The 25,567-nt window shown below is 35.9% G+C and overlaps 1 long non-coding RNA gene across 1 annotated transcript in view; it reads left to right on the plus strand.

Moving 5' to 3' along the window:
- The window catches only part of LOC141481758 (uncharacterized), a 29,213-nt gene extending 4,353 nt beyond the window's left edge, over window positions 1–24,860 (plus strand). Inside the window, exon 2 of the long non-coding RNA XR_012465153.1 lies at window positions 24,737–24,860. This is a non-coding gene — a long non-coding RNA (uncharacterized lncRNA). The remainder of the gene's footprint in view (window positions 1–24,736) is intronic.
- Window positions 24,861–25,567: the final 707 nt, after the last annotated feature.

Below are 25,567 nucleotides of genomic sequence, written 5' to 3' on the forward strand. Positions count from 1 at the left end.
CTGAATGAACTCGAGCCAGCCAGTTACGGGGCTTTCTTGAAGTTTTGAAGCAACACGACACAACGTAGCCAAGGTGACTTTGAGGGAGAGTTTTGTGTCTGACCTTGAATGACCTCCAACTACGTCACGCGATAGAGACAATATTATTTTGGAGTAGTGTTTTTGGACACCCAGCTTGTGGTAAAGAAGTACCCCTCCTCTTCTTCAACCACGTTCTATAAATGTTCGGAGGATCATCATTTCACATTAGTTTGAATAACACAACGTACTCGAATAGATTAGAGAGTATTACGTCAGGAGTATACACAGCAATCCAGGTGAATATATTTTATATTTCTATACCATAATTCCACTATATTCGAAATGGATCATTTGAAATTTAATATCGAAAAGATCAATTCTGCAATAATTCAACAAACTGTGGCTATGGAGCAGAAGCCTTTGATATCTTTGACTATCGATAAAGGTTATAAAATTGAGAAGATGTCGATGCTATCCACGCGATTTGGTAAATCCATTCAAGTAGTTTTGTTGGACGAGGAAAATAATACTTCTTTTAAATAATGGCTTCCAAAACGTGTCACAGAACATTTTACGGAAGAAATGATTCACAAAGTGAATTCATCGAAAGCCAAATTCATTTTTACATATATGGGTCAAAGTTCTCAATATTATCCTGGTGCCAAAACCCGCTCACTAGTCAAATTCGATATTTTAGATTGAATATAACTTCGATATCTTTGTAAATAGTAGAAATATGGTATATTAATGTAAAATATGGATTAGCTCCCGTGCTTCAAACATGATCAAATTTCAAGTGAGTGCTTTTTGTTTGCAACATAATTTCCAAACTGATGAATACATTTTGTGTATTTTCAGAGTACGAACTTGTGGATGCAATATTCAGCCGAAGAGTGGCCGGAAGCAGTCAATTTGGATTCTGCAATAAGGAGGTTGGCTTGGGAATTAGCCGACTTGAGTTTTGACTCTCTTCACTCATCAAACTACGATTTAAGTGTATGTTATGATGCTGAAGAGGTACAAAAACTTTTGGAGCTCAGCGTGAAATATGAGCTTGGTGTAGCACTGTGCCATAAATATTCGTATGGAAGCAGGAATTTGGATGAGTTCTGTGAGCTAATAATTGAAGCAGACTTGAAGCATTTCCTTCACAGCATATTCGTCTACCTACCACAGAATATCATAGGGAAATATCAATTGGAACGACAGAATCCCAACCTACAACCGAAAGAATCTTCAAATAATGGTGTTGTGAATATTTAAAATCTATTGTGTACGTTATAAATAAAATAATGTTTCAATCCATGTTTGTCTATATCTAATTGTTTGGTAAATAAAATGCAATAATTTTTTATTATTCATCAATATTGAATATTCCATGGTGAATTACATGTCAATTTTATTACAATCCAGTCTGAACAGAGCCATTTAGGGCATTATAGGACAAAATAGCATCGTGTAGGATGAGTGCATATACTTTGGTGTTTGCTGGAAACTTCACCTTGCGTGTTTCGAATTCTATTTTGATGTCGACTGTAGATGACTTCATAGCATAGGGCTGGTGGGAGCAGTCGATGATAAATAGTGGATTGTTGCGAAAGCTACCAATATCCATCATCGGCTCACTCATAGCTTTATCGTAGTAGCTGCGTTGGAAGTTTTCATATGCATAGTAGGCTGACGAGTCTAACTTCTTGTCAAAATCCAGATTCCAACGCTCATATGGGTATACTTCAGAGTTTAGAGATAGTCGAATATTATTAATATTCGCATGTATGAATTTCGTCACATCTTTTGATATATTTTCAGATTGGTCGGTGCTTTGAAAGCCGATGATGATGTATCGAGGTCTTTCAAGGCTGTTGGTGGTCTTCACGGCCCAAATATCTGAGGATGTATCACGAAGTGTGGGTAATTCATACACGTCCCATATACGATAAGCCACCTTTACTTTTGAATTATTCGCATTTTTATTGATGCGGTTCAATAGCTTCAGTTTCTGACGATCTTCCGGCACAATGTGTCTGATTCTCCATTGTATTTTGTTGATTGCCAAATGAGCATCGACTTCTCCAATGAAGGAATTTGTGAATGAGGGTGCAATAATCGAAATGAGCTCTTGTTTAACATTCAATACTCATCTGTTGTAATCTTCAGCAAAACCCATGAGATACTTCAAGGGTAATTTACCGCTGAATACATTGCTGACGGAATCCAATATACTTGTTCACTCACATGGCAATGTGAATAAACACATGCCATGTGTTCCCTACTACCTATTGGTAGTAGGGAATTTGCATGTGTTTGTCCAAATGATATCATTGTTTTCATTGTGGTTGTTATGCCGGGTTTTCGAACAACGGCCACTTGCTCTCCACCCATTTCATAGCGAGTTTCGTCGAAGAGGAAGGCAAGGGCGTTATTGGATAGATAGCACTGCTTCGTAGCATCAGATGGTGTGAACTTCCCCTCGATATAAATGTAAGTGTCTGCAATATCGAGTATAAGGTCTTGAAAAATTGATTGGGATTCGGATTTCATCTGAATTTTTGTAATATGATGATCCATACGGTCTATATGTATGCTCGTGGAGACTGATTAGAGAATGATCAAACATGGGCTCCTCGAATACCTCCAGCTTATCACTCGTGGTGATGGTCGCCATGTTATTACTATTTTTTATATCGCACCTTCAAGCCAATAGATTTGAAAAAGTTTAAACTACTAGCGCTTAGCCTATGTCTTGACCGTTTGGCGGACATACGTGGAATGAATCGACTTTTAGATTCATGCACATGATCATAGTCTCCACCAAATGCATTACGCTGATTCAACTGCTGCCGCTACTGTAATTGCTGACTATTGAAGCACAACCCCATTTTTCAGAAACAATTTTGGTGAAATCAATAGCTTTATCAATTATTATCATCTGCTCAGCGTTAGGAAATGATAAATACTGAGTTAAAATTTTGCCAACTCCTGCTTTATACTGATTTTTTCACAGATGATCATCGCTCAACATCGTTTTTGTCTATTGTTCGAATGCTTATCGAGGATTGTTTTCTCACATCAGATTGCATCAATTTGATATCCTTTTCCATATGTTCGCACTTTTTTACAATTTCCACTAATTTCAGCCCAAGCGTAATGAGATCTTCTCTGACTGATGCGGAATATATTTCTACTCCATCTGATCTCATATTGATCTTATCAATATCAGAATCTAATTCTTCTCTGATCTTTGAGATGTAAAAACCAACATATTCCCGATTAACACAGTACGTACTCTCTTCAGGCTCGGCTATATTTTTCAAACGTTTATTTTCCATATCACAGTTTCCATCGGAAGTCAATTTAAAACCAACTCCAGGTTGTCCTCGCAAAACAGTATTTGAAGTTGCTTTACTTCTGCGACCAAACTTATCAATGCTTCCTCCACTCATTTTTGTGATACACTTATGACGGTCGTCGATGTTGTTAATCAACATATGAGAAATGATGATCATTATAGCCTAATCAATTCTAATTTAACTATTATTTTTTCACCATTGAAATTGATTAGATTACCATTATCATCCAATATGCGTAAAGTGATATTGTCGAGGTACTTACGACCGCCAGGCTGGATTGGCATATAAATAATATTTTGCGGTCCCTTGGTGAGTTTGTAACCGGGCTCTACATCAAAATCAAATTCAAAGATGCTATGGATTTCATCACCATTTGAATATGCTCCAGCTGTGACATTACAATCCACACGAATAATTCTCACCTTGTTGATATTTACGGGCAATTTTGATTCATGAGTTTCATCGATGCCAAACACATCGGCTTCGAACCCTATAAGTTCGGCAATAGTGTTTTCATGTTTGAGATGTATGTAATATTTCGACCTCATTTCATATTTCAGAGTGTTGTTGTTTGCGTGTAGGAGAAATACTCCATCGATATTCTCCTCAGCTCCATTTTCCAATTGCATTTCTTTGGATTTGAGGAATTTTTGAATCACCTTATTGATTTCATCAATTTCATATGCTCCAGGTGGAATTTTTATAATGATAGGAGGTGAGTTAGCTTCTTTAGAATATGCGATAACATTATTTTTCACATCCACATTGAATATGGAGTAGTAGGAATAGAAACCGTGTAAGCCCAGACCATAATTAGCGCCAATATCCAATTCGATGGGTGGGTAGAAGTTGGCGCTCAACTCGCTAGAGTGTCCTGACAATGAAAACGTGCGTGACATGACTGATGAATTTTCACTGATTCATGTCTTTCTATTGTTGACAACAGAAATTGTGGAGTAATCGTCGTTTTTTAGGTGGTCTGTCCAGATGATCCATCCCATTATGTGTGACTACATTCACATCATTCACATTACAATAACAACAGAAAATTTTTCTTGTAGGTGGCCCATCATTCACATCGGAATTATTGCTGTTGCCGCTGGAATTATTCTGATGGTCTTCGCAGTACTGATACTTTAAGACATCAATATCATTTTGTAGATTTTGTGGTAACTTATCCCATACAGATGCAATTTCATGCGATGCACACCCATTCAACACCTCTTTCGGCATATCAGCGAGTTGTTCTTTACTCATTTCTCGTAAAATGTGTACTCTGGAATATGCGATCAATGAATGACTCATCCTCTTGATAGTTTCCCTGTCCTGCGCTGGTGTTATCTCCATGTCTTGCTCTGTAGAAATTCCAAACACACATGACCACACCATACTGTGTTGAATTGTTGTTTACGCTCATAGTTATATGTGATAATATTGATAGGATTTCAACCCCTATAAAAATAGTGAATCAATTCTTTTAGAGGGGGTAAATCACCGAAACTATCAAAATATTTTACTAAAGTGTCACTTTTTCTGTATGCTACCCAATGTGTCCCTTGACCATGTCGACTATCCAAATTCACTATGGCAGATTCAAATCGGGGTGGTCCGATTTTGGCAAATCGTCACGCATATTGTATACCCCTCGAAAATATGGAATCATCATTTTCTTAGCATGACAGTTGAGGTCGATGTTGGAGAGAGCTCTTTGAGGTAGCAAATCTATGAGTTTTTTGAAATTTGAGGTTTCAATTAAACTCCTAATCCTTTACGGTAAGGCTTCAAGTAGATACCGCTTCCTCGTTTACCTAGAGCGATTGCCTCCATGTTTTTATTATGTCGATTTGCCTCACTCAATTGCTCCCTACTCGCTTTCGCTGCTTGTACTGCTTTTGTTATGTCAGCTGTAGCACCGGCTAAACTACCTAGCGCCGATAAACCAGCAAAAATTGGAATGAGTGGTAGTATTTCACCAATTTTAAGAATTGATATGATTCGCGGTGTGCGAATTTTTTTCCCCACCCGCAGCCCTCGTATATTTGCGTGCTGCTTTCAGTGCAATTTCAGCTGCTCTTTTGGAATTTTTGACAATTTCATCCACCCGCTTTGTGTAGAAAATCACGCACTTTCTTAACGATTCCAGAACCAAAAGCTATCACCTTAGAATCTTTCAATAGTTTTTTTGATTTTTTTTTCTTGGTAGGACCCTTTTTTTCTGTATTAGTGACTGCTTGGATGGTGACTCGCAACCCATACCAAATCGCCGTTTTGCCTTCATTATATTCGTAATTAGCCAAGCGGCTCCTTTCTCTCCAATAGATACGTCTTTTGCCTTGAATCGACTCCAAGCACTTTCTGCAAGCTCCTGATCCGCTATATGTTTAGCTGGAAGATTGTTATGATTCTGTGAATATGCAATATCGTGTTTTCGACATGCAGAATCCAGTTGATTGACAGCCGGATCACCTCTCGCCAATCTTTTCTGCAATTTGGTGCCAGGGCCGCAATACTGATAGCCAGGTAAGTGTAATTCGAAAGGTAGACTATTGATGAGGTAATTGACCAATCCCCTACCAGATTTATTTGAATGCCGCTCAGGAGATCTGCATCGGCTTATAACCCCCATTTAAATATGGAGACCTGCTTATATAGTCTCCAACTGTCATACAATGCGCACACTAAAGCAGAAGTACTAATTTTCTATCGATAATTTCGATGAAAAAGTGGGTGGCTGATCGGAAAGCGGTGTGAAACAACATCATGGATGCTTACTTCCACTATCCATCCGTGGTCTGATTATCGGACCTTCCAATTGCGGCAAGACAAATGTTATGATTTCTTTACTGACTCACCCTCTAGGATTACGATTTGCAAATGTTTATCTTTATTCAAAGTCCCTTTATCAACCCAAATATGAGTATTTACGTGAAGTATTAGCTCCAATTGAAGGATTTGGATTTTACACTTTCGCCAATAATGCAGCTGAAATAGTAGAGCCTTCAGATGCCAAAACCGATTCAATATTCATTTTCGATGATGTGATGTGTGAGAAACAGGATGTTATACGATCATATTTCAGTATGGGTCGTCACAAAAATGTGGATGGCTTCTATCTAGCCCAAACATATTCACGTGTCCCGAAACAATTGATTCGAGATAATGCAAATTTTATTGTGCTATTCAAAGATGATATGAATCTCACTCATATTTTTCTGACCACGTATCACCAGATGTGGCATACAAGCAATTCAAAGATATGTGTGCGAGATGTTGGGAGGATAAATATGGATTTTCAGTAATAGATAAGGATCGAGAAGTGCTAGATGGACGTTATCGAAAAGGATTTAATGCTTTCATATATCCTTGACGTTCTTGAAACAATTGAATCATTCGAGTGCTAGATAGTGTGGACGACGCTTCATTGTACACATATTTGAAGTGAATACATTATGGAGGGAAAAAATGATGACGAAATGTGTTTGAAGCAACAGATGCCGTTTGGAAGAAATCCAATTATATCAAGAATAGTCGCTTAGGTGATCAACTAGCACTCAAAAGAATCTATGAGCCAATAATAACACCTTTGAAAGCAATATCTGCCAATACTGGACTGGAGAGCATCTCAGATAAATCAGGTGATGCAGACAACAAAGAGTGTTACACCACACACCGCCAAAAATATAGTTAAAAGTGAGGTAAAACCGAAATTTGAAGAGGCTTTCTAGAAGGATCTTCAAGCTTCTTCATCGACAACTTCAGATTGATAATGATGATGAGGTACAAAAGCACATACAAAAGTTACTATCAGGAAATCCCTCATACGATACCGTCTTTGGAGTACACATGAACACTGAAACGGGAAATTCACAAATGGGTGTGGCTGATGTGGAGTTCATCGATGAGAAAATTGTGTTCAAGAAAAATGGTAAAACTATTGCCACTTATCAGGCTACCCCAAAACTATATAAATTATTCATGAAAGTACCATCGGGAAATATCCCCTCTTCTGATATGGCTGCTTATGGTGATATACTCAAATTAACGAAGGCAGCATATAAATACAATGAGAGAAAACAGGGTCTACTATCAAATAATTGAAAGAAATATCGAGAAATAATTCTACCACTATTATCCAATGGGGACCCACTGCAGAACTCCAGTAGAGAAGGTGCCGGCATAATCAAAAAACCCACTCAAAAGAAATATATCAGAAATGAGCATATAGATTATGTTTATTGAAATAAACTCGAAGAATTGGTTGATCGCATTCGATTGCTTTGGAGTTCACGAATGGCTGGACATACCGGGCACGATAATGAAATATTGGCCATAATTGAGGAATTACGTGAAGAAGGATTAGTCTATTGACCGTAATATAATGAACACGATGTATGAAGCTGACTCAGTTACTCACAGACGATCTAACTATGAATACCACAATTGATAAATTTGGGCGTAGAAGGGGTGGTGTTAGTAAACCACTTGTTGGAAGATCGGGTGTTGGATTCATTCTCACATCACATGGTGATTATGACATTCAGAATGAGCGGTTGCAGAATATTGGTGAACCTTTAGACGGTGAAGACTCTGTCACTGAAAGATATATTGACGATCACATTAAAGAAGCCAAGGAATCAACCCTGAACTATTTCCAAGAATTCATTGCACCAGCGCTACGATACGTCAAAAAAACATTGATTCAAAATATACCGAACTGCGAATCATCATTGACAAAAATGCATTCATCACTTCAGCATTAGCTGATCGATTGAGTAATGTGGAGAAGCAAATTGGTGTTATAACCAAGTTGGTTGATACTTTTACTGAGCGAGTTATTGAAGTTGAACAGTCAGTCGTTGAACCTGCATGTGAACAGTAGCGAACTGAATCCTCAACTCCATCACTTCGAAGAAGCCATATAGCAGTAATATGAGTGATGCAAAATGACAGGTTGTGGAGGAAATACATAAGCCGGCGCGTCGAAAATTTCCCCGTCGAAAGACAATAATAAAGGGATTTTATGACTTGTGGCAGATGGATCTCATGAAAATGCAACCATATGCTAAAGAAATGACGGTCATAGGTACATCCTCATAGTAATCAACTGTTATTCGAAGTATATATGGTCAAGACCATTGAGAAATAAAACTGCTGATTCAGTTACTGCAGCTATGGCGAGTGTGTTGAAAGATGCGAAGCATTTCCAAGGAACTCACAATCTGATCACGGTACCGAGTTTTAAAATTCAAAATTTTCATCGCTAATGAGAGAGCACCGTATCAATCATTACTCAACATTCAGCACAAAAAAAGCTGCAATTGCGGAAAGAGTCATCAGGACGTTGAAAAGTTGGCTTTATAGACAATTTTCACTTCAAGGCAATTACAGTTGGTTGAATATTCTTCCTGAAATTACCAGTCAATATAACAACAAAGTTCATCGTACCATTGGCATGAAGCCTGCAGATGTAAAACCATCCACAAAATTGACAGTTTATGCAAGATCAAAGAAGCAGCATGGAAAACGTGAAAAAATAGAATTTAAAATCGGAGATATGGTGCGAATCAGTAAATATAAAGGCGTTTTCGAAATTGGTTATACGGCAAACTTTACAACTGAGCTTTTCAAAGTTGTAAAAGTAAATAAAACAGATCCTATAACTTATGCGCTCGAAGGTTTGAACGGACAGCCAATTAAAGGTTCCTTCTATGGTATGGAATTGAATAAAACCCATGATCCCAATACATATTTGGTGGAGCGAGTTTTGAAACGAAAAGGACGTCGTCTTTATGTAAAATGGCTGGGATTCTCCGAACATCACAACTCTTGGTTCAATGAAAATTCATTAGTGTAATAGCATTATTATTATACTTGATGGAAAATAAAGTGGAATGTAATAAATTTGAATTTCATTATAAATTTTCTAAAACTGTGGAATCTATTATTCTTCGCTGAATAAATAGTTTCGAAATACCAAAAATTATTACAAGTAATATTGTAGCAATGGATTGATTTATTTTATAAATCAACATATAATGAAATGAATTGAATTGACAAAATAGAGTTAAAATCAGCAGGTAATTCCAGAGCCTATCTGGGTGTATGTCGATATACGATTACCATGGATTTCTCGTCTCCTGATCTGCTCGTCTCGTGAAGTCGACTGGGCTGGCATACCCCCCTCCCTCTCTTAATCGAATAGAGCGAGAAGTTGAAGTGGTGTGGGGACGCTACCACCACCACAACCGAATCATATGAAAGTCGAGTTCCGAACCTGAACCTCACTCAGTATATGAGAGCACATCAAGATGAATTTCGAAAAAATCGCCGCTGCAAGGATATCACTTGATGATGAGAATAATTGGACGGATGATGAGTCATTGAATGGGGATGGAATGGCTCCCAACATAGAGGGAATTGTGGAAGAGGAAGTTAAAATTATAGGAGACGAGGCAGATATTGAAGTCGACGAAGAAGCTAATGTTTCGGAGCACGAGAAGATTATTGGAGGGAATATCATCGAGGATGACCTGAGTGATGAAGGTATTGTGGCTGATTCATCTGAAGATGATGGTGCCTTAATGATCGGCGTCCGATGGCTCACCGTCACCGACACATTAGAAGATCGACTGGATCTGTATTGCGTGACAGATGCGCACGTAAGAATCAAAACGATCGATGGTGGTATCCAGAAGTTATGTTGGTGCTGTTTTCGATTTCACTCGATACGGAACAATAACGGCGGCTGGTATCAACATGTTAACACCCATGATACGGTCTCTATGATGTAGCTGGGTCAGTATTGGTGTGAGGCATGTGAAAGACCGCTCACAAATTTCACAAGAGTGTCAGCATACATAATATGTAATAGTGTCAAACCTGTGACACACTAACCGTGGGCCTTCTGGTAAAAAAAAACAGCCCTTTTCAGGGCTACATTATCGATACAAACAGTAGTTAGTACACCAGAGAATATCGTCTCACGGCATGAGACTCTTCTTCTCGGGTCTTTCATATGAATGAAAGTTGGAAAATTTCCACGTAGTAGTAGAATATGAAACCGGATTACAACTGAATATATACATTTTCATTGAATAACTAGTCTATTTTCGATTTTACACGGAAAGTAGTTATGACGGAAGTAGTTGTATGAAATTGGATTTCTTACAATTGAGAATGAATATCAACTACATCCTGCCCCAAATATCATGATCCTGCGAATAATCCGTGGATGAAACCGCAGATCCGCTATAATCCGCGAAATCGATGAAAGTTCGCGATGTACGTGAGACATTGAATACACTCTGCTTTAAAGTTATGACGCGGTTGCAACCGCGGTTCCGCGACTGCGGCGGAATGAATCACGACTCAATCCGTTGAATGAATCATAATTCGCGGGATAAAGATAGGAAATAGGACGTGGTCCGCTTTGCTTCGCTCCGCTTCAAAAATTTTTCGACACGCGAATTGAATTAATTCATGGCTGCCGTTAAAATTATTCTGCGGATTCGCGGATCCGCGGTCACGGTCGCGGAACCGCGGATAATTTTGTAAGGCCTTTTACAAACACTACAAAACAGTTTTATAAACATTTTGGCAGTTACTATAAAATTTGTCTAACGCTCTTAAAAAGTAGTTTTGTAAAGACTTTCCTTACTGAACTTTTGCAACATATTCAAGCGATACTTATAAAATAATCAGAAGACAATTTTATAAGAGTTTTTTAGTAGTTCCAAGTAGGCGTTATAAAATATAATACAGCCGAAAACGATAACAATAAAATAAAAAAGTGTTAAAAATGTTTTCTTGAAGACGCAAGAAGTAATTTTGTATTGACACTAGGAAAATATAATAGATATGTCATCAACTGAAAACTAACAAATAGAAAGGTTGAAGCCGTTTTAAAATTTCACTTCTGCACTCATAAAACTGTTAAAGACATTGTTTATGTTTCGAAGATTGATATTTTTACTGCAAATGAAATTTTATTGACAAATATATAGCCTATTATTAGCAAAATTTAAGCGCGCCACTCATTTATAAATGTTTTCGGTAAAATTATTAATTATACAAAAATTCACTCTGTCGACGTATTAATTTTCTAGTCGCAAACTTAACTCACTTAATTCTAAATAATATAATGTTATAATATTTATGTACTTTTCAGCTGTAAATATCACTATATGTGGGGTATTTCATATTTTCAACTCATCTAATTCCAGTATCCTGGATCGCTATCATTACAAATGGCGTCGTTCTATAAAATGAATTGGTATCAGTAGCAAGCATTTCAGCTACTATGTTGACCCTATAAAACTGTTAAGAAACACTTAGTTCTGGAAGTGATGGTATTGCGGCAGAGTCGGACTACTTTTAAAGCTTTAGGTTTCTAGGAAAGTGCTAGTATGAAAAAATATTTCTCACATATAGTTTGGATAAATATTATCTGTCTTTGATGTTTTGGCTAAAAAGTTTCTTTCATCGATTATAAAGGCTCAACGACGGGTTTCAACCATTATCATAACCTTTTCCTGATTTTCGCAAGAAAAAATTGAAGCACTAGGTTAGGTGGGATAATTTGAAATGTTTTTTAGTATTTCCAATATAGAGGGCGACTCAAAAAGCTTCCAGAAAGTTTTTTTATGGAACACCAAGTCATTTCTTCGTCTATTTGAAGCACCTTGAGCTGAATCTAAAACTATTATATACCCCATAAATGTTCAAAATGACCGCCATTGAGTTATTATTTATTTTTATTTATATATTCGGGATACAAACTGAAAAATCAACTACAGTATCCACACAATGGAATTATTATCAAATTGAAATTATAAATTAATATACTAATACACTAAATAATTTCAGATACTATGATATGCATTATCATATTGTCTGAAATTAAGGATGAATTGGAATTGAATATGAACAATAGAAACTGATTATTAGTTATTGACAAAATGTATCAATTAATTATAATTTATAAAAATGAGTTTTCAATATTTTCTTGGCCGTAAGATACAATGTATTTAAAATATGAAAGTATTTTGCAAGTGTGTTACCTCATATTACTGGAGTTTTCTCCCAACACCAAACCGGTCTAGACCCACTATTAAGATTTCCGACCGTATTTTTTTAATAAATGGATTTTCTGAAATAACTGAAACAAAACCAAACCAACCATTATCCCTTCTTTCATTAAACAAAAAATTATAAAAAAATATTTGTTACAAATAGAGTATTCGAACCCACCACAAAAATTAATCATACGTCAATTAGTCAACATCCCAACATCAAAGCCATTCACACTAACGAATACCTATGGATATGAACACTGTCACAAATTAATTATAGAAAGCGGGTAGCGAACCTATACAACTGAATTTGATCGCGAACGCATACTCACAAATCACAAAATTATCGGAAACCTAGATACTCCGAAATGAATTAAATTCCGTGAATCACCTTGTATGGTTTAGCTGCTAAAACTGAACTCCCATCCGACCCTAACAACTCATTTCTATATGAAATATTTTTTCGAAACACAACTAAGCATCCCGTTATTTTGATGAATAGTAAGAATACGGCCCTATTAATATTTGTTTGCCTTTCTGCTCCGCTGTGGCTCTGCTGTCGGTACACAACTATTGTGATTGTTTATAAGTTAGTTGGCAACATTTTTGCTAATATATGACATTTCGGTGACTCTTATAATATAAATTACTTATATTCATCACATATTACATTTTTAATTATAAATATTCGTTGTCTAATGCTAAATACATGTTATATTAGACATAACCTATATGAACGCGGATTAAATATTGTTGATATTTAATTTGTAGTGCGTTTAGTGGAAATTGTTTGGGATGTTTCCCTGGATTTTAAACACAATTACTTGTAACGTGTTTATTCTACTAAAAATGACCAAAATGAATCGCACAAAATACAATGCTTAAAAATTGCCATAAAAACAAAATTATTTTTTTTGTATGCATCGATGTTATTTTGCCTTGGAATTGTCTCGTACTGGCGCTCGCTCTTCACTAGCACACCCCACTCCGCGCTGTCGCGAAGGGCTCATAGGCGGGTTTGCTATTCCAAACTACCAAAAATAAATAAATGGATACCGTTAGGACAGAGTCTTAACATACCGCCCCCTGTTGGAAGGTCCGCCTTTCAACCCATTTGACACACATGAAACAAATAATGAAAGTTCAGCTCATGAAACTAATAGCACAACTGAGGTTATTTCATGTCAATGGGTAGAATACAAAGTTTATTAACACTGCGTTTAAATTGTCCGTTATTTGTACGCACTGTTGCCACTCTCACTACATTGTCTCTGCCTGGATGAATACCAATCACACGGCCTATTTGCCACTTGAGAGGTGGAAGATTATCTTCCTTGATAATAACCATATCGCCGAGTTGCAATTGTCTGCTGCTTGAAGTACGCCATTTACTTCGTGTTTGAAGCTGACTGAGATACTCTTTAGACCACTTATCCCAGAAGTGCTGAATGATTTGGGTGACGTGATGGAATCTAGAAATGCCACGTCCGCTACGTTGTCGTAAGTCTTCTTGAGGTAAGCATTTCAATGAGCAACCAATTAAAAAATGCCCAGGCGTAAGTACCTCTAGGTTCTCAGGATTTTCGGTTAGAGGTGTAAGAGGACGGGAATTGAGGCAAGACTCTATCTGTGTTATTACCGTATTAAACTCATCATAGCTTAACCGTTCATTTCCCATTACTCTACGTAAATGAAATTTAACACTTCGAACTCCTGCTTCCCAAATTCCACCAAAGTGTGGGGACCGTGGAGGGTTAAATGACCAACTTATATTAATATTCGAGAAAAAATCTGTAAATTTTGTCTGATTTCCAGGATTAGCAAGAAACGAATGAAGATCATCAAAATGATTCCTTGCCCCAACAAAATTAGTCCCATTATCTGAGAAAATATTCTGACACAAACCCCTTCGTGCTATAAATCTTTTGAAACAATTAATGAAGGCTTCCGTAGTTAAATCGAAAGCTAACTCTAAATGAACGGCTTTAACCGATAAGCAAACAAATATACATATGTAAGCCTTTACAAATGACTCTCCCCTAAGTCTACTAACCTTGATATCAAATGGTCCACAATAGTCTACTCCGGTATTGGTAAAGGGTTTAGAAGGTGTTATGCGTTCAACTGGTAAATTTCCCATTATATGCTTTTGTGTCACCGGCTTTACCTTGAAACAAATTACACACTTTCTTGTAACCTTCGATACTGTCCGAAGACCTTGAATGGGCCAATATTTCAATCTTATTATTCCTAACAATAGTTGAGGACCTGCATGCATATTTTTTAAGTGTTCTCCTCGAACAATTAGGTTAGTTAAATGATTATTATTGGGTAGAATTATCGGATGTCTTTGTTCATATGAAATATTCGCCTTTTCCAGACGACCGCCTACCCTGATTAATCCCTGTTCGTCAATAAACGGGTTCAATGAAATTAATTTACTATTTCCCTTAACAATGCCTAATGATTTCAGTGTTTTTAATTCATTCTCAAAAGCTTCTGCTTGAACAAATTTAATTAAATGTATCGTTGCCTTATGAATTTCATCTACTTGCAATGTCCCACTTAATTTTGTATTTGAAAACTGACAGTTGTTAATGAATCTAAGACAGTAAGCCCAAACCCTTTGAATCCTAGTAAAGCTAGAAAACTTATCAATTCTTATCACGGAAACCGTTGAAGCGCATAATAATACCGATTTCTTCTTCCTTTCAGGTATTTCTTGAACATTATTGACTAATGATTCTGGCCATAGATTCGATTCGAGCTTAAGCCACTCAGGCCCTTCCCACCATAATTTACATTTCAATAATTGATTTGGATCAATTCCCCGGGATAGTACGTCAGCTGGGTTGTCCTCAGAAGAAATGTGTCTCCATGATGTCACTGAAGATAATTGTTGAATCTCTGCTACTCTGTGCGAGACGAATGTTTGCCACTGACTGGGCTCCCCACGTATCCAAGACAACGAAATAGTTGAATCACAAAAAAATTGAACCTTGTTTATTGAAATTCCCATTGCTCCTTGAGCTTGTTTGACCAACCTTGCACCCAGTAGGCATCCACACAATTCTAATCTAGGTAAAGATACCACCTTTAGTGGAGCTACCTTGCTCTTGGCGCAAAGCAAATTTACGTAATTATTTCCATTTGTATCTGTTGATTTTATAAATAAAACAGCCCCATAAGCCACTTCGGACGCATCCGTAAAACAATAAAGCTCTATTTCGACATTGTTTTTACAAATTGCTTGACGACTAATACTGATCTTGCTTAGCTCATCTATTTGGTTCCTGAAACATACCCAAATTGTTTGTATGTCCATCGGAACAGATTCGTCCCAGGTCAGATTTAACTTCCAAAGTTGCTGCATAATTAACTTTGCTCGAATAACAATTGGCCCAAGCAATCCCATTGGATCAAAAATACGTGCAATTGTTGACAGAATGATCCTTTTTGTTACTCTTGTTTGTGATTTATCAATATTGATGCTATACCGTAATGTGTCCTCGTTTGAGTTCCATAAAACTCCTAATGTGTTTGTGACATCCGTATCCGAAAAATAGTGTTCAATATCTACACTGGAATACCTCTCGTCGTTTAAAATTTCCTTTCGATTAGATACCCATTTTCTCAATGAGAATCCGCCCCCCTTTACGATATCTGTAATTTCACTCTTTAAATTTTGAACGTTTTCAATTGTATCACCACCTGTCAATAAATCATCGACGTAAAAATCTTTTAATATTATTTTGCTTGCTTCTGGATACTTGTCTAAATTGTTAAGAGCTGTTTGATGAAGACATCTAATAGATAGGAATGATGCGCAAGCTGTTCCATATGTGACCGTATTAAGAACGTATGTCTGAATTGGTTCCTCCCTATTGAATCGCCATAAAATCCTTTGTAGATTTCTATGTTCTTGTTTCACTTGCACTTGCCTATACATCTTGGCAATATCGGCACTAATTACGACGGAATGCTTTCGAAACCTTAGCAGAATATCAAACAAATTGTCTTGTAATTTAGGCCCAACCATTAATGTGTCGTTCAACGAGACACCAGTATCTGTGGATGCTGAACCATCGAAAACTACCCTTAATTTTGTAGTACTAGAATTTTGTTTGAATACCCCGTGATGTGGTAAGTAGTAAATGTACCCTCTCTGTGTGGTAGGTGCTTCTTCTGAAATTATTTTTAACATATGCCCCAAATCTATATATTCCCGAATAAATGCATGATATAACCCTCGCAAATCTTCATCCTTTTCTAACCTTCTTTCGAGCTGTTTGAATCGTTTTTCTGCCATCAATGACGAGTTTCCTAGCTGCTTTATGTTATCACGAAGCAACAAATTTACCGTAAAATGTCTTTCTTCATTTTTTACGGTTGTTTCCTTGAAAATCCTCTCACATTCCTGTTCCTCTTTGGTTGATTTACGTTCATCCCCGAATTCCTCCAACAACCAGAATTTTTCTATTTGTTTGTGTATAGAACTATTAACAGAAAAGTTGCAAGTGTGTGCTTCGATTTTTGAAAAATATGACATGTTTGGGTATGAAGATATAGCTCCTGCTACCACCCATCCTAATTTCGTTTTTTGAACCGTCAAGTTAGTGTTTTCTATACGCACTTGTCCCACGCATAGAAGTTGCCAAAAGACTGATGAACCTAAGATCATGTCTACCCTGGTAGATATACCAAAATGTTCGTCTGCGAGAGTTAATCTTTCCGGAATTTGAATTAGTTTTAAATTGATATCAACTACTGGGAGATTGCTAACAATATCATTTATTACCAAAAATGAAGCCTTGAATGAGTAGTTATTAACTCTTGAGTTGACCCTAGCATCTACTGAGTGCGTGATTTTAGTAGAACCCTGACCTATACCCTTAACCAAAATATCACTATGTTTTGGTATTAACCCTAGTTTCTCCAAGAACTCCCGTGACATAAAGTTGGATTGCGATCCTGAATCTAAAAGTACCCTTCCTTCATGTAGAATCCCATCTTTACCCGTGATATAAACAATCGCTGTGGAAAGCAAAACAACCGTTTCCGAATCTTGTCTTAAATTATTGCCCATGAAGAGACGATCATTAGTATCATTAACCAGATGTCCTTGATTTGCATTTGCCCCTATGCTAATGGACTGAAATGCCCCAATATTTCCTTGCTCTTCTTGAGTTGTGTTACCTTGATTTATTTCCATCCTAAAATTATCATTTGATGATGAATGCGTTGGATACACTTGATATCGCGATTGATTTGAAACGCTAGTGTGAGTTAACTGATTGCCTAATCGTGCCCTTGAACCATCTTGTGTCTGATGAGAATGGTTCCCGTTATTTCCTGAAGCTTGTGTCCTTGCATTTGTGCGAAACGCTGAATCATGGAGGAGAGAATGATGTTTCCTCCCACATGATTTGCAACCCCCTAATTTACAGTCTGGAGCCCCGTGTCCCAGCTGTAGACAATTCCAACATGATTTTGTTCTTTTCACTTCTTCCCGTTTTGCGCCTAACTGCAAATTAATAAATTTTCTACAAGTATATGCCTTATGTCTTCCTTTGCAAAATTGACATTTTTCCTCCACGGTTACAAATGATCTGCTATTACCTACCTTTACCTTGTGATCAATGAATGTACCCTTAGAACCTTGCTTGTTTGCCTCCAACACCTCGAGCATTTGACATTTTTTTTCCAAAAAACTTTGGAAATCCGCAATTGTGGAGAATTTGTCGTGCTTTCCTTCCTTGTGCCACTCTTTCCTTGTAATTGGGTCCAGTTTTTGCTCTAAAATATATATTAACAGAATATCCCATTTTTCAACATCCTCTTCCAATGATTTTAATGCTCGAAGATCCTTTCGTATTGTATCCAAAAAGTTCCTTAATTGACCTCCACCTTCTTTACATAAATTTGTACAATTGTATAGTGAATCGATGTGACTCATTGCAATTAATCTTTTGTTTTCATACCTGGATTTTAATAGGCCCCATGCTTCCTCATAGTTTCTGTCTGAAACTTCCAGTGAACGTATAACACCTGCGGCTTCGCCTTTTAATGAATTCTTTAAATAATGGAAACGCTGAACATTTGTTAGGTTTTCGTTATTATGTATCAAAACATTGAATGTATCGTGAAATTCGAGCCACCCTGTATAAGACCCTTGAAAACTCGGAATATCTATTGTAGGCAACTTGACGTTTCTATCTATGCGCGGGGATTGAGGAAAGGTTACATTTTGTGACGTCTCACCGGCTAAGACATTTTCATCAATATTTAATTCTCGTAATTTAACCTCCGCCCATGCTATTAACCTGAAATATTTTTCCTCGAAATCTGAACGTTCATTTTCAGCGTTCTCGGAGTCATCTAAAATGATTTCTATTTCACATTGAATGTCATTAAATTCCCTCCACAATTCACGACACTTATCTATTCTGTCCGGTAATTGCGCACTCTGTTCTTTAGTGTACTTGTTTGTAAATGTTTCAAACCTAGATAATTGCCCTTTGACCGTTGCCCTTCTTTTCTGCAATCTATTCAATTCATTTTGCAATTGTTCCCCATCACCTTTTACCTCTGATAACGACATTGGTAAATTAGATATGAATAATTATTTATCATCAAATATTTATGTATTCGTATTGAAACCTGAAATGTGTTACCCTGTATGGTTTTACCTCAAAAAACTATAAATAGCTGTTGTATCTAATTATTTTTATTTAAAATGCCCTAATAATATTGTTAAATAATCGTAATTTCTCTCGATTGCGCTTATAACAAGCTCAACACAGCAAAAACACAGAAAGTCAGGTAAGGAAAAAGTATGTAATTGTTAGAAAATCGAGGTACTTACGATTTTGCGATGTATTTGCTCATGTATGTATGAAATTCCTTTTCTTCCAATTAATATGACCAATCGAACCACGCTCTGCTACCATGTTTGGGATGTTTCCCTGGATTTTAAACACAATTACTTGTAACGTGTTTATTCTACTAAAAATGACCAAAATGAATCGCACAAAATACAATGCTTAAAAATTGCCATAAAAACAAAATTATTTTTTTTGTATGCATCGATGTTATTTTTTTTGCCTTGGAATTGTCTCGTACTGGCGCTCGCTCTTCACTAGCACACCCCACTCCGCGCTGTCGCGAAGGGCTCATAGGCGGGTTTGCTATTCCAAACTACCAAAAATAAATAAATGGATACCGTTAGGACAGAGTCTTAACAGAAATGATGGGTAAGTTTTTGATGTCAGAATATAATTATCTTTCAATTAGCTTCAATATAATTGACCAGATATTTGATAATTCAGGCCTATATTTTCAGTTGATAGTTCTGTCTTTTCGAAGCTGGATGTGACTCATTTTATCTAAGTTTTAGGTATATATGTTCACCATAGTTCCGTCGTCATGGGTAAATAATAACCAACCCTCATGGCCAAAAATTGATGCTGATAAGCTAATAAGAAACCACAATTCTATGCCCGAAGCCAGTTGGTTTACAATGATGTATAAACTAGAACAAATTCATTTGATGACCTACCAAATTGCTGAAGAAGAACTATTAGAACGAATGCTGCAGAATGACGATACAGAACAAGAAAAAATTATCAATTCTATGCAACCCAAAAAGCAAGCAGGGTTATTTTCATCCAAACAAGTTGTCACAAAAAGTGTGAAAAAGCCAGAGTTATGTATTTTTTATGGAACACCGTCTATATGACAGTAGTTATTAGTTATTCGAGGAGTTACTTCTGAATACTGTCTGTGAAGCATACCTTGCTGTACCTGAATTTGTCATCATTTAAAGAGTTGTAACACGAAACTGCTTCACTCAGAACAAAATATCCAGGTTTCCTGAATAGATAACTAAAAATTAAAACTTGAAAGTGCAATCCCTTTGTATTTTACAGTCTTCCAAATTGTGAATAATAAGGTTGAGTTACTAAACCCAATGCCTTGAAAATATTGAATTTACTTATGGGGTACCTATATTCAATAAGAATCAAATATTTAGAAGTTGCTGAAGAACTAATTTCCACCACGACATCGATGGTGCTCCACTTGAATAAGTTAACAAAAATATTCTTACTAAATACAACTAAAATTTTGAAGAATCTTGCAAAGCTGTGATTAGGAATCGATGTCAGCTGATTGTTCTTAAATGCTGCATTTTATTCTTGGTGGCAGCAAATATATATTAGCAAAAGCAATTTGATTTTATAATAGTTATATTAGTGTTTTTGAATTGTAGTAAATATACCATGCTATAAAATAGTTGGGAAATTATCATTGAAGTGACAATATGATAATGAAAATAAAATTGTGTCTGAAAGCATTTTAATAAAATAATTTCATTGAAGCTACAGGAAACAGTTATAAAATAAGCTTGAAATAGTTTTATAACTATCATGAAAATCTCGCAGAAAAGTGTTATAAATATGCTATATAACAATTCACTTCTATAGGAAAATAAGTTTTATAAGTTAGTTGTAAAAACGTTTCTGTGATAATTTCCTGACTATTTTATAATGGTTTTTTAGTTTTATTTCATAAACGTTTCTATGACAAATTTATAAAACACTTTCATTACCTACAACTGTATTGTGTTCACCCATCATCTAATACGATCAATTAGCATTTTGTAAGTAATTATAAAATACTAATAAAATAAAACTGTTGCAACACCACTGAATTATAAAACAACTTTGCTGGTTGGGTATATATATATATATATATATATATATATATACATATATATATATATATATATATATATATATATATATATATATATATATATATATATATATATATATATATATATATATATATATATACAGGGTGTCCCTGGACTTCCTCTTTTCCTCTCGGGAATGTATAGATGGGGTCAAAATATCACCAGTACTTCATATAACTTTTTTTCCTAAAAGTCTTCGTAACCAAGTTACGGGCCCTCGAAGTTACAAAATGAAAATGTTTTTCTTTGATAACTTTTCAAGTGAATATTCAAAATCATCCAAATTTTGGTAATTGACTAAACAAATGAATTCCGTCGATGAGCTTTCATGCAGGAGTCAGTTGTTTTGCTACAAAGTCAGGAACGGACTACCCCCGATGGTCCACACCCCAAAACTTTGAAATGACAGATATTTTTCAATATTTTTCAACAAATTAAGGTTACTTGGACAATTTTATGAATAAAAGTACTCGTGTGGAAAGTCGATCGGAGCAACGAGTCTTGATAAAAATGTAGTTTCACTCGACGACATCAAACCCGCTCGTCCACCATTATTTGAAATGAATAATTATCAAAGCAGAAATAATAATGATAACGTTAATTCAACAATATTTATCCTGAGATGTCTACCATTATTCGAAAATATTAGTTTTTAAGGAAAATGGAAATGAAAGGTAAAATGTTCATAACGAATTTTTATAATGCAAACACGTTTAACTAACGAAACTCAAGAGCCTCAAGAGCAAACAGAAATGAAAAATCCGCTAGAGAAACTGCTCGATATGACCACCTTCTCTCTCTATACATTTTCTTAGTCTGCGAAGACACCCTCTCTGTACTTGAAATAGCATTCCAGGGTCGTTTCGTATGGCTTCACAATGTAATGTTATTCTATTCAACAATGCATCTCTTGTGTGAATAGGTGTAGCGTTAACAAGGCTTTTTAGATGCCCCCACAGAAAGAAATCCAATGGATTTAAATCCGGAGACCGCGATGGCCATGAATATGGCCCACCTCTACCAATCCATCTATTGTGGAAAATATGGTTCAGATGGTCACGCACAATCAAACTAAAATGAGGAGGAGCGCCATCATGCATAAACCACATATCTCTTCGGGTTTGCAATGGAACATGTTCCGAAAGTCCATTCAAATCGTTCTGAATGAACTCCAAATAACGTTCTCCATTCAATCGGTCCTGTAGAACGAATGGTCCTATAAGATGGTTTCCTATGATACCAGCCCAAACATTCACGTTGAATTTCTGTTGGCGTTTGGTTTGCAATATCCCATGGGGATTTTCTTCGGCCCATATATGGAGATTATGAGAGTTGATAACTCCATCTCTACTGAAACCTGCTTCATCAGTGAATAAAACTCGATTAATAAAAGTCATATCCTCTCTTTGCCTATCCATGAACCAATTGGCATATTCCAGTCGTGCTGGAAAATCTTGAGGTGTCATGGCATGTACCTTCTGGATGTGGAATGGGTGGAGCAGTTGTTCCCTAATTATTCTATGAATAGTGGACTTGGATGTATGGAACTGTTCTGATAGATTTCTGATGCTCATTGAAGGATCATCAGCGACGGCTTCCAAAATATTTTCCTCCAATACAACGGTACGTACAGTCCTAGGAGCGCCCTCACCACCTCGTTTTGGCAAAACTGTACCTACAATAATATCGAAATGGAACAACGTGCTCAAATTAATTATCAATTATTACATACCTGTCTCCCTCAAGCTGCGATCGACACGCTCGAATGTTTCTCTTGACGGTACCGTTCGATTGGGAAAATGTTCGGAATACAGACGACGAGCTTCTGCAGCATTACAAAATGCTCGTCCATAAAATACATGCATATCTGCATATTCATTTAATGTAAACTGTTCGGCCATATCAAAAAAATTCAAAATATCCTATAGAATATTGACAATACAATGATAGTCATATGACAACGCACCACTCAACAAAACAAAATCGCATTCCAGTTTCTCATTTTTTATCAAAACTTTCTAGAAGGTTTTTTTGTCAACATCTGTGAAAGAAATATTATTCCCTGGATATTTTTCACCTGATCATGTGCAGCCGTTTTTGTAGTTCATTCGTTTGCTTTTTATTAGTATAGTAAATATTTTTTCCGATGTGCGTTTTTTCAGCTAAATTTAGATTCGTGTTAAAGAATTTCTCCCATAAAATTATAATTATCAGTGAAACTCCTCAACAGTTTAGCTGTGAAGAAGAATTTGAAACATTCGAATGTTGAGTTTCATGAGATTCAGATAACTGATCAACAAGAAACGTGATTATTCCACACGTATTATGTACATACAAAATATGGAATGAATTCGATATTTCATTCTAGAGTAGCTTGTTAGTTTAAAAACACCACGAATCTACAGAACTTGATATTTCTTTTGAAAAAATATCTGCTATCACAATTGTGACTTAAACTTCCATATAGGTACTGTACTTTTTGTTTACGACTTCATTTTAGCATATTTTGTATTATTCCTGTTATAAATGTTGTTGAATTAACGTTATCATTATTATTTCTGCTTTGATAATTATTCATTTCAAATAATGGTGGACGAGCGGGTTTGATGTCGTCGAGTAGAACTACATTTTTATCAAGATTCGTTGCTCCGATCGACTTTCCACACGAGTACTTTTATTCATAAAATTGTCCAAGTAACCTTATTTTGTTGAAAAATATTGAAAAATATCTGTCATTTCAAAGTTTTGGGGTGTGGACCATCGGGGGTAGTCCGTTCCTGACTTTGTAGCAAAACAACTGACTCCTGCATGAAAGCTCATCAACGGAATTCATTTGTTTAGTCAATTACCAAAATTTGGATGATTTTGAATATTCACTTGAAAAGTTATCAAAGAAAAACATTTTTCATTTTGTAACTTCGAGGGCCCGTAACTTGGTTACGAAGACTTTTAGGAAAAAAAGTTATATGAAGTACTGGTGATATTTTGACCCCATCTATACATTCCCGAGAGGAAAAGAGGAAGTCCAGGGACACCCTGTATATATATATATATATATATATATATATATATATATATATATTATATATATATATATATATATATATATATAGTCTTAGATGCGCACTTAGAAAGTATTTTTGAATATTGCAACTCAGGAGCTCTCCGTGGGGATGAAAGGGGAGCATTTACATATGAAAATTACCTTTTTATCACTGGTTCTCTGTACCGCTATATTTTTGAAAGATTATATTCTGTTTGTAAGTTCGCTTCATGTTGAGGAATGAGGAATGATATGCAATGAGGATGGTTTTTTCTATATTTCAACTGGGATGCCCCCTTGAGGATGATAGGGGAGCGTTTACATATGAAAATTACTTTTTCATGACTGTGTCAGAAGTAAATGGGGTGGACTAAGTGAGCTATTGAAAATCGTTTCAAAAAACTTGCTGCATATATCTGATTTTGAAGATCATAAAAGTTTATTGTCTCCTTGACGAATGGGTATAAAATAAATGAATTTTTTTTTTATTTTTCAGAATCGGAACACGACCCTAGTCTGTGGTATGAAAACCATGGAGTGTGATGAAGGCCCGATTCCATTGTTTCAAGTGAAATTGTATCCTGTTAAATATTTATTAATTTAATCTTCTGAAGACGCCAGATTGGTTGTTTTAATGCATGTCGAGAAGAGTATTGTGGTTCTGTTATTTGACAGCAGTGCTGGTTTTGAGTTTAGACTGAAATATATTTCATACTATTCATCATTCCATTGTCCCAGATTGATGTTGGAAGACTTTCTGATTGATGTAGAAAATGTGTGAACAGAGATGGTGAAGCATTTAGGAATATAACATCAGTCACGTATTGGTTTATCAAGGATTTCATAGGATACGATTGAAATATGTGCTAACTCATTGAAATATAATCTTTCATAATCTGTTCACTCACTGTGAATTTTCAATAATTCACTTTTGAATTTTCTGAGGAAAAATAACGAAACTGATAACACTGAAATAAATAGATACGAGTATATCTTTCTTCAATGATGCTTGTTTTTGATAAGACTTTTTCTGGAACTTTTTCAAAAGCATTATATTCAAATATCAACAATTTATTGAGGGTTTTATTCGAACGAAAATTGGAATACAAGGCGAAATCCGTATTTAGCGGACAAACAAAATCTTTTAAGAGTTCAGAGAAAGTAAAAATTTGAAATGAATAGTAATATGGAAAAATGGCAAGACAGAAGAGGATGGAGAACGAATTTTATGGTTACATGGTTCGAGATGAAAAAATTAATTACTTTCAACTTCTATATTAAGCTAACATTAATTGTGAAAATATATTGTGAATTAAAAACCTTCTTT

Source organism: Leptinotarsa decemlineata, unplaced genomic scaffold, assembly GCF_025532065.1.
Source record: "Leptinotarsa decemlineata unplaced genomic scaffold, Ldec_3_MD MMD2_tig00000505_RagTag_RagTag, whole genome shotgun sequence".
Lineage (NCBI taxonomy): Eukaryota > Metazoa > Arthropoda > Insecta > Coleoptera > Chrysomelidae > Leptinotarsa > Leptinotarsa decemlineata.